This window comes from Cydia strobilella, chromosome 19 (genome assembly GCF_947568885.1).
Source record: "Cydia strobilella chromosome 19, ilCydStro3.1, whole genome shotgun sequence".
Classification (NCBI taxonomy): Eukaryota; Metazoa; Arthropoda; class Insecta; order Lepidoptera; family Tortricidae; genus Cydia; species Cydia strobilella.
Genome location: NC_086059.1, coordinates 8,201,490 through 8,212,621, shown reverse-complemented (window position 1 = coordinate 8,212,621; position 11,132 = coordinate 8,201,490). Strand labels below are relative to the sequence as shown.

Here is an 11,132-nt window from a genome sequence, read left to right as displayed (position 1 = left end):
CCTATCGTGTTATTTAGGAAATGGCATTCCTGAGAGGATAAATAATAGAGGAAGCTCATGTTCTCAATAAAGTAATGACTGACCATATTTGTTAATTATTTTATATAGAATAGAGGATGATATACAATTAGATTCATTATTAAAAGCAAGGGGAGCTTTGTTGAAAGTCCTATTAAGGCTAAATGTAACCATTATACTTTTAAATAAATTTTATGTAACGTTTTTGGCATCTCCATCGTTTATTGTAAAAAAAAACTACTTACATTTATCTTGAACTTTTAAGGATATTTAACATAATTTTATAATTTGAATAAATTAACAAAAATCCATTTGTGTTTTTTAAATTATTTATAAATATTCCTAAAATAAGTAGGAATGTATGAGTATATTGTTTTTTCTGTATTTTAAAAATGTCTTCAAGGGTCAATTTATTGTGTATTAACAATACAGATAGTTGCAAATAACCGGACCAACTTTAACCATATGGATAATGTCTAATTTAGAATAAAATACAGACCGAAACGATTAGTTTACGAGATACTAGATATTTATTGTCAAAAGTCCTAAATAATCAAATGTCAAGCGCCATTCCTTTCTTCTCCGCGGACGTGGAAAATCGAAATTTCGTTATCAGCCTCTCTTGCTCTTGCCTATTAGATAAGACCTTAAGATATTAATATAACATCATTTCCTTGTATTACCGGAACGGAATACGTTGTTAAAGTTTGTCAGGTTATTGGGACGTAAGTTGAAAAATATTGCAACTACCAACTGAGACATTAATTTAAAATGTCAGCCAATGGCGATTTTTTTACTAAAGTAATGTAGTTTAAATTGAATTCCTAAAGCAATTCGGAAAGATAATACTGAACCACGGCTATAAACTTAAATTTTACTTTAAGTGTGACTTGAACCACGTTTATAAATCTAGAAATTATATTTTCAGTGTGACTATTTCAAGATTTAATCTAAATTGGTTTAACATGGGACAAATAATATATCTTTCTGAAAAATTCCTATTTATGATTAATTTATAGAAAATCAGAAGACTCACATAATGAATTGAATAGGTTGTAGCTCATACAAAGTGTGAATTGAAGTAAGTTTTTGTGCAATTGTATGAAGTGTATGATAGACTTTTGGGAATAGAAAAATAAAATAAACAGTTTTAAGCACATTTGCGTATGTTTTTTTTTAAGACAGTACTAACGAAAACATCCCCAATTATTAGGGCGAGCGAAGCGAGCCCTATCACTATTCGACAATTTATGCATCCTTGTGGTACACTTTACAGAAAAACTATCAAACTGTTAGCTTTGAGATTTAACATAGTAATTTAAATTTATGTCTAGATGTGTTATCAAACATAAACATATCATTTTATAAACATAAAAAAATTAATAAAGGAATAACACTTTGTATGACCACTAGCACCATCTGTTAGAAAAATAATGAATTAACGTTAGTACTAATGTTAATTCTTTATTTTTCTAACAGATGGCGTTAGTAGTAAAAAACCGGACAAGTGCGAGTCGGACTCGCCCACCGAGGGTTCCGTCGTACTTTTTAGTATTTGTTGTTATAGCGGGAACAGAAATACATCATCTGTGAAAATTTCAACTGTCTATTAGCTATCACGCGGTATCATTTTATGATTAATATGTACCGTATCTGCAGTACAGTTCCATAGGTCTCGTAAAATAGGTATTGAAGTAGAACTGTGTCAGTTTGTAAAATTGAAAAAAAAAAAAAAAAATGTTAATGATATTATTTTCAAAATTGCTTTCTTGGGGTTGGATATGAGGATATCACGTATCATTTGTGGTATATTATACAAAAAAAAATCAGCCATATCGTATTTGGAGGAGCCCAAACTTGGTATGTTTCGAAAATTCTTTTTGTTTTAATTAAAAAAAAATGGCCGAAATGTAATGATATGATATAATTTTAGAATCGCCTCAAAAAGCCTTTTCGTATGATACCACACGATAGGTTTTGGATTTTTTTTTTCAAAAAAAAAATTAAACTACCACCCCCCCGGGAATTTTTTTTAGGAACTGCGGGTCAAAAATTTTGTTTTGGCCTTTAGTATGCGTGTGCCAAACGGCTAACCTGTACATCGATTTGCGGTATTTCTTTGTAATTGGGGTCGAACGGCTTCCGCTAAATTGAATTGGAGGTGGGTACATGCCGGTAGGTGTCAGCCAATCGTGAACCGCTTCGTCATCTGACAAACTGCATTGCTCTCTCAAATATTAAATAGGCTTCAAATAACGGTACAGAAGCTCAATAACCCTTCCCACTTTGCCGTAGTTGAGTAAAAAAAGTATCTTCTAAGGTAAGTAATACCTTTAGTAAGTATTGCTTCACTCATTTGGTCCTTTCGACGTCTACTACAGTCGCTTTATGGTGTAAAACCGGGAAGACGCCGTTACTACTTCACAGGTAAACACAATAGTAGTATTATAGGGGTAACCTGTTACACGAGGGATAACACTAGACAGCAACTTTTAGATAGTTCTTTGAAAGGTTTTGCTTATCTCACAATTCCCTGAAACGTTGACAATTTAGTCCAAACTTCGCCCGCACTGGCAACAGTACGTGCTACAAATTGGAAACAGTGTCAGTTATTGCTACGATGTCAACTTGCAATTGTGACATGCATCCACGAAACGCGAACAGAAACAAACGTAAATTTTCATTTTGATATATTTGTACCGGTGTGGTGTTTTGAACTTGGTTAAAAATCCTGCGTATTTGGCCATTCTACGGCTCCGTTGATGATAAGTATTTTATTAAAACCCGATATGTAGCCCAAGCCCGAGTTAATTCATAGGTAAGACAAGGAGTTTGAATAGTAAAAAAGTGTATAAATTGAATCATCCTGTTACCACGTTTAAGCTTATCTGACGATTAAAACGATAGTTTCGGTTTTCTTGAAGTAAATTAATTAAGGCAACTCAATATTTTGAATAAGGAATGTCGAGATCTGTCGCCGTACTAAGGTGCAAGTCGTGGGTTATGTCATTACCAAACTAAAATGGAGTAAGGCGGGACATGTAGCTAGGGCAGAGTGATGGAGGCCGCTTTGTAATGAAAAATATATAAAAAAACAACTTACTTTCGGTCACTTCGAAACAGTTAAAAAAATAATGATGACTTATTTCACAGTGCACCCATTAAAATATCTACAATGTCCAATTAAAAATCAGCGAGGCCCTCCCATGGACGAGCCGTCGCACGGATTTATTGTAAAATGGAGGACGATTTCCACGTCAGAATGGCCGGAATTGCGCCGTGGCTCCGTAATAGCTTTTTGAGCTGCTGTTATTGCAGCTTTTGGATATCCTAGATAACTCCAAAACCTCATATCTCACATATATACTCACACGAAACTTTACTTTAACTGAAAAGCTGAAAACACAAATTGCAATGGCGGAATCCACAAAGATACGCCCGGTTGAAAACTGTTTTGCGATATTGTGCTTGTTATTATTGTAATTCTTTCTATTTCCGAAACGCCGGGCTGAATTGAAATTAATATTTTGAGCTTTGATCGTTTATTGCCACTGAAATAGGTGTTTATAGTTTATAGTTTATGGGATATTTTGGAGAGGGAATAAAGGTTTTTGCCACCTGATAGGACAGGCATTCGATATTGTTCACATGCAACACATTGCTTTTGTGTATAATATTATGATGTATGTACAAGCTTTGCAATGCAATTTTAATAATTGTATATCGGTGATTTTTTGAATATAGGTAAGTTCTGTATACTTGTATATCTTTATAGTTTTCCCCAAAGCCTGCAATATAAACTTTTTTGTTTAGTTGATCTCTTAAGTCGCGCTTTCTGTATCGCCTCTAGTTTTATTAAAACAACCAAGTGCGAGTCGGACCGGACTCGCCCACCGAGGGTTCCGTACTTCTTAGTATTTTGTTGTTATAGCAGCAACATAAATACATCATCTGTTAAAATTTTAACAGTCTAGCTATCAGGGTTCATGAGACACAGCGTGGTGACAGACAGACAGACGGACGAACAGTAGAGTCTTAGAATAGGGTCCCGTTTTTACCCTTTGGGTACGGAACCTTAATAAAAAACTGTAATGTACATATAAATACTATGATAATTTACGTAGCGCTTACACATCACATTAAATGCATGAAACTTAACAAAGAAAAATGTTCCCTACCAACCGTAACATAAGACTTAAAACGATTTAACAAAAAATAAAGCAATAACGATCAATTCGTGTCCCAAATACACCTAAAAGGTATCATCGGCTTACATAAATGATAGGGATGAACCCGTAAAGAAAACGGGTTTTTAATGTATAATCGACCATGAGGTGGCGGTGGGTGCACCCCTGAGATGTCCCAAGTAAGAATTTATATTAACGTTTTTTTTTTAGATATATACCTACCTGGAGAGGTTGTACATATGCGTAACTAGCCCATGACCTAGCTACCTTAGACCGATTTCACATTATGAGTTTATGAAGATCCGCTGTCACAATGCGTAGGCGCTTATCCTTGGAATATAGGGTGGCCCAAAAATATTGTCAATTTATTTTACAGCGGCATATTGTTCATAACTTTCGTAGATAATACTTTTTATTATAATTAAAAAAGTAGTTTTAATTTTTGATGACATTCTGTACCTGTAAGTAAGAAAAAAAAATCCTTATTCATATAGCTTTTACTTGTTTTATTGCTATATTCCTATAGATACATTTTTTTTTTTATTACAAAAAGGCAAGCATTTGACCGCAATCTCACCTGATGGTAAGTGCCGATGCAGTCTAGGATGGATCATGCTTACCTAAAAGATGTCTATTCACTCTTGATTTAAAAATAAATTCTTTGTCAACGTACCTTTAGTTTATTTTATATTTGTTTTTGTCTTTTCACCTTCCATTCCGACCACTTCACTCACTTTCACTCCAACTTTCAACCACTTTTTCTAACCTTTTATAGTTAGAGGGAGCAAGTTATATTGCTATCTCATTCCACCGCATAGCCGCGTCCCTCAGATTAGGCCAAGTTGGCCCAATATGTGGACTCGGCACAAGATAAATAATCACCCACTGTATCTCCTGAATACAACTTGGTATTTTCCAGTCCGCTAACCTTACATTTTGGCAAATTAAAACAGCCGTTAGCGGCCGCGTCACGTTTTTTCATTTTTATCCTCCCTCTTTCACACTCATAAAATCATCATTGATATACGGGATGGCTTCCCTTTTTCACACTAAATTACCTATCTTTAAGCGTAAGCGTCATTGTACATCTGTGGTTAAATCTACTCGTCAAATAAGGTTTATACACAAGTACCTACTACCTGTTGCTGCGAAAAATTATTTCTCAGCTAGTTAATAAACTAATAGATTATATACCTATTGCACACTTTGCAAACTATATAAATAAGATAAGCGATGACTTAGGTAGCCTAGCAAAATCTTGAATAAAAACCTGCATTTTTTACACTTTCGTGAATAATCTTAATCCTTTAGGTATGCGAAGCTGGGACGATAATCCCGTTCGAGGCAAGAAATGGGAAAGGTCTCGGAGTGTATGAGGCGATCAGCTCCGATTACCGAGGTTCTGCATATTGATGAAATGGGAATTTGTCTGCCCTCCCTTGTACCTAGCTTTTTGTGGTACAAGTTATAGGAGAACGGCTGACACGTACCTGAGAGAGCAATGTTATAGTCGACACCAAATGACAATGAGCAAATCCCGTTTTACAGTGGTGGGATTGCGACCTGATTAACTGCAACTTTAGTTGCTTTCTTACTTTGGTCATATTATACGTACACGTGATAAAATTTTAAAAAAAGTGGTTGAAAAATGGAAGGTGAAAAGACCTAAGGGCCAACACCAACTAAGATGGTCTGATCAAGTTAAGAAGGCAAACTTCATCAAGAGACCAATGGAGACATTACAGGAACTGCAAAACCAAGTGGTCACGATCCTCAGTAATATGAGAACCGACAAAGAAGAGATAGCTGCAAGCTGCAATGGCGGAAAAGCAGAAGTAGCCACTGGTACTCGAACATAATAACAACATAAAAAGTCTCAAACTAACGGTATAGTTCAAATTGTGGTGATGAGTTGCTTGCAGCCGCGTTTGACACTACTGTATAGAATATACAGTATAGTACTACTGCAATGATGACACTGATTAAATATCACGTAGAACGCACTACTAATTAGAATGAATTTGAATTAAGTCCGAGATAATTTATGTTTGTGAAAAGTATATTCTAGAGCAAATCAGTAAGTTAAATATACTTATAGTACCTAGATGCGCTTTTGTTACATTTTTGTTTAAACGCAATGGTTTGTTACCGTTTTCGATACCGCTCTCGCTCCCGCTTATGGCTTGTATCGGTACAAAAGGTAAACGTGACGTATTATATGCGGTTTGTTGAACACACCTTTTTGCCAATTTATTTAAAAGACATAAATGTCATAAAAACAAAGACGATTAATGAATAAATGGGGCATCTGGATAAATATTGTATTTCAATTAAATTTAAATACGAATGAAATGAAATTGGAAAAACTGTTTATAAAATGCTGTTAACATTGTAAATTTTCTTTTCACACATACGCACGCAATAAGTATAGAGGCCTCATTAAAACAAGCAATGTTGGCAAAGTTGCAAGATTGCATCGGCTTGTAAAGTATAATTTTCATAAATTGACCGCGTGTTTACGTCTACAGGCAATCTGGAGCTTTCCAAGGATTCCCATAATTCTCCATCAGAATTTTATATTATTATATCATGTTTTGATCATTGAAAAATAAGCTATCAAACTGTGCCTAAACTTTTTTATTTTAAGCTTTATTTTATATTTAATCCATTGAAAACATAGTAATAGAACTTAGTAATTGACTAGGTATGTTGCCGTAAACTATGAATATTATGACATTCAAATAATATTTACGTCTGAGTTTTATTTGAATTTCATAGTTTATATACTCTGGCACACCCACTTTGTCAGTAGAAAATGGCGGCAAATTTAAAAAATATAGGCGCGAAGGGTTTTATCCCATAGGAAATTCGAATTATGCGCCTTTTTCTACTGACAAAGTAGGTGTGTTTGAGTATAGTTAACAGGTAATTATTTGAGTTAATTTTGGACCATAGTTGAAAGCCTTGGGACTTTAGTTAGGAGGTTTCACGGTACTTACATGTTACATATGTACATATCGAGTCTCGTGATTGCAAGTAAGCTGCTCCGACAAGATTAAGTTAAACCTTATTCGTAGACGTCAGTATCTAATCTCCTGGAATCACATAAATCCACAGCAAAGTCCGTTCTTGTTTAACTAGTGCCCACTTGGACTAGTTGGACTAGACCGTTGACTGCATCCATTGATTACTTCCTGTAGACACCGCAACTTTTAGCCGCCCAAATCAAAGCTAAATCGCCATTTAGACGGATCAAGAACTTGCAGACAATATTCGATACATTGCTAACTACAGAGTACAGTCACCTGCAGGAATATGTTACACAACGAAAGCCGAAAAAACATCTGACACGATCTTATTTGTAGAGCCATAAGAGCGTCTGACATATTTTTGCGGCCACGAAAATCGCATGCAAGTTCTTGATTCGTCTAAATGTTACTTTAAATGACAAATGACATTTTGATTGGTCAAAATGAAAATTCAAAATACATTGGAAAAAGGCCTTTTTATTGGTATTCTATCCTTTATTGTTTATACCTGAGCCTTTTTATCTCTTGGCAGATATGTACTTAGAAAGTAGGGACTTATAGGAAGGACTGGCTTTTGATTGAAAAAAAAAGTGCACCACCATCTCAAAATATCGTAATCCACACCGTGTATATGTGTTACCGTAAAACCCGTTTTGATTAAAAACGCGTTTCCCTAATTAAAACTAGTTTACCATACAGTCTTAGTGAAAGCGCGTTTTCACAAGTTAAAGTTTTAATTGGGATTTTTCAGTCAAAACTAGTTTTCGCAAAGTGCCTTGGTGAAAACTAGTTAAGACTAACAAGGAAACCTACCCAACTGTCCGGCTCCGATTTGATTTATTTTTATATATGTTATGGAGTAGTCTAAAATAATAGACACGTATTTTTTTTAGCTGCCCAAACTCAACCTATTGGGAGAAATTGTCCTCCAAAGTACTGAAAAGTGACCAAACCCTCTAACTTCTGTACACAGTTTTGTTTTAGCAAATTGCTAGTTAATTACTAGTTGGGCAGCTGAAAAAAAACGTGTCTGTTATTTTAGACTACTCTATAACATATATATAAAATTAATCAAATCGAAGCCGGACAGTTGGGTAGGGTTCCTTGTAAGTAATTGTTCAAAATTTGACTTCAATATCACTTAAAACAGGTCCTCACGGTAACATATGCGCCATCTATTTAATAGGTCCTTCAGTCATTTGTGCTACGGACGCTCGTCGGAGACTACCTTTGATGGTTAGTGCTACAATTGGACTGATATACACAGATTATTAGAACAGAAGAGACAATTTTTAAATGAAACGCAATGGGCGCCAACGAGAGCCTATATTATTTGCTTTTGCCACGGCTCATGGGAGCCTGGGGTCCGCTTGGCAACTAATCCCGAGAATTGGCGTAGGCACTAGTTTTTACAAAAGCGACTGCCATCTGACCTTCCAACCTAGAGGGTAAACTAGACCTTATTGGGATTAGTCCGGTTTCCTCACGATGTTTTCCTTCAACGAAAAGCGGCTAGTAAATATCAAAATGATATTTCTTACATAAGTTCCGAAAAACTTATTGGTACGAGACGGGGTTCGAACTCGCGATCTCCGGATTGAAAGTCGCACGCTCTTACCGCTAGGCCACCAGCGCTCCAACGAGAGCCTATCAATATAAAAAAATGACGCTATAGATCCCCACTCGGCATAATGCCGCAGCAAATTAGTGACGCTGGTTTTCAGTAAGGTCCTATTTTCCCCACCACGCACTTATCACTTAGTAAATAAGTTCGTAAATGCCGACCGAGTCAACAGCTGATCAGAGCTGGAACTTTAACTAGTAATTAATTGAATGACCCCTCGCCACTGATCCGACTTCACCGTGAGGTTATTTCAATATCAGCGGCCATCGGCGAGTCGAAGCGTTGGAAAAACCAGGTAGACCCACTTACACCATTCCACTAATCCGGGGTTAACCGGTTTAACCGGAGTTACCATGGTTACTAAATTTGACACTGGGTTAACGGTTTAACCGCTTACCCCCGGGTTAGTTGGATGGTGCAAGTGGGCCTTAGAGTCCGTGTAAGCTAATTTTGCATCGACTTAAATAGAACAAAGTGGGAGTGTCATTAAAAACGGCATATTTTCATATTATATTATAATGCTCACAATGCCACCCTTTGTCATTGCAAATTGCATGCAGAGTTAGCTTGGTCCGACCAGCTACACTTAATATTCTATAGTTAGTCATTGCACTTCGAGTCTACGATGAATTAAATTGGTATGTTAATGCTTTTGACTCGGCGTAACTAGACATGGGAATTAGGACTTCAGCTGGCTGTAACTCCGAACACTTCGTGCAACCAATCAGTTTAGTGGCCGCCTTTATCTGTAACCAATGGAATTACGAGTGGGATTTCAGAACTGAATGACTTAAAGGGCCGATACAAGCTGCAGCCCAGTTGTAGAACGTATTGAAAGCAAGTTGTTATCGTGCAGTTATTGCGTTGCGTAAAAAAATCACGTCGCTAATGGGTCGCGTAAGGGAAAGTCTAAACATCATTCTGAAGATGATTGCTAACAGATTTAGCCGCCCCATAATGTGGCACTGGATGGAGCAGGTTAGGTCTACTTTGACCTATATCAAGTGACCTAGGTGTGTAAAAAAAATGTAATTAAAATACTTAGTGTAGGTAACTAATATAGCTTTTAAGTTAATGTAACTAACCATATATGGACTTATGGGTCTGAAATAAAGATATATTTAATTTAATTTAATTTAATTTATTGAAGGTGCAGCTAGAGCTTGCGTAGTTAGGATAAAAATTTGAGCTAACTTTATGCACACAAAATGTGGGATTTAACTACATAACTTTTAGCGAGTTAGCCACTAACTTGGAGTTCATCGTTAACACAGGGTTAAATTGTACTGGTAACTCTGGGTTTAATCGGTTAACCCCGAGTTAGAGGCTAACCCTTGATAGCGCAAGTGGCCCTAAGTATTTCGTCTTTCAAAATTAAACCTGTATAAATTTTGATTTTTGGTTTTCTGATTCATAAAAGCGGATGTTTTTGTATATAATTATAGAATATGAGTTTAAAAAATATACTCTAGCCTTACTTACTATATTAATCAACAAAATGGTTTCGTTCAAGGGGCATTGTAGTAATAGTAACAAATAGTGTAAGACAAAACCACAGTCTATAAAACAATACAGTCATTCGACGAAGCCGTCTAGACAGGACAATCGCACTGAAATTCGGCTCTCATTGAAATAGAAACCAGTCGTTATTTTTTTTATTTTATTGAAATAGGTTTTGCCCAGGATAGCTATGGTAACTTTAGAATTTGGGACGATTTTCCATAAAGAGTGTCGAGATATGATTTTCTTTTCGAAAAAAATATATGGAGCATGAAAAAAAAAATCAATTTATTTCCAAAACCGCAAAACAAACCGTAATATCCTCGCTGATGGTTATAGTACGAATTATTTGTGATTTTTTGGCGTACTACATATTTCCATGACGTGTGCGGTTTTTTTTAAATCGGTAATTGTTTCTATGGAAAAGTGGTAAAAAAAAACCGAAATTAACATTTAAAAGTTATTTTATTGAAATGGGTTTTACTCATCATTGTTATGTTATGTAATTTGAAATTCAGAGGTTAGCATCACAATGCTGGTAAAAACCCATTTCAATGCCTTCCTGTGTTCTTGTGCGGTGTCGGCATTTAATGTGCGGTGTCGCAAACATCAAAGGCGTCCTATATTACTATATACACTGTGTAGGTAATGTTAATGTTTCGCGGACCAATATAAGAAAGTAACAGATCACCTGCGTGCGGTGAACGCGAAAGGCATTATGCGGAGTCTGTTGTCTAAGGTCTATGATTCAAGTTAAAGATACGAAACCCGTTT

General features: G+C 35.9%; 1 long non-coding RNA gene across 1 annotated transcript in view; it reads right to left on the bottom strand.

The window, feature by feature from the left end:
- LOC134750165 (uncharacterized) overlaps positions 1-11,132 on the bottom strand; it is a 169,429-nt gene that overhangs the window by 146,504 nt on the left and 11,793 nt on the right. The gene's annotated exons all lie outside the window — the stretch shown is intronic.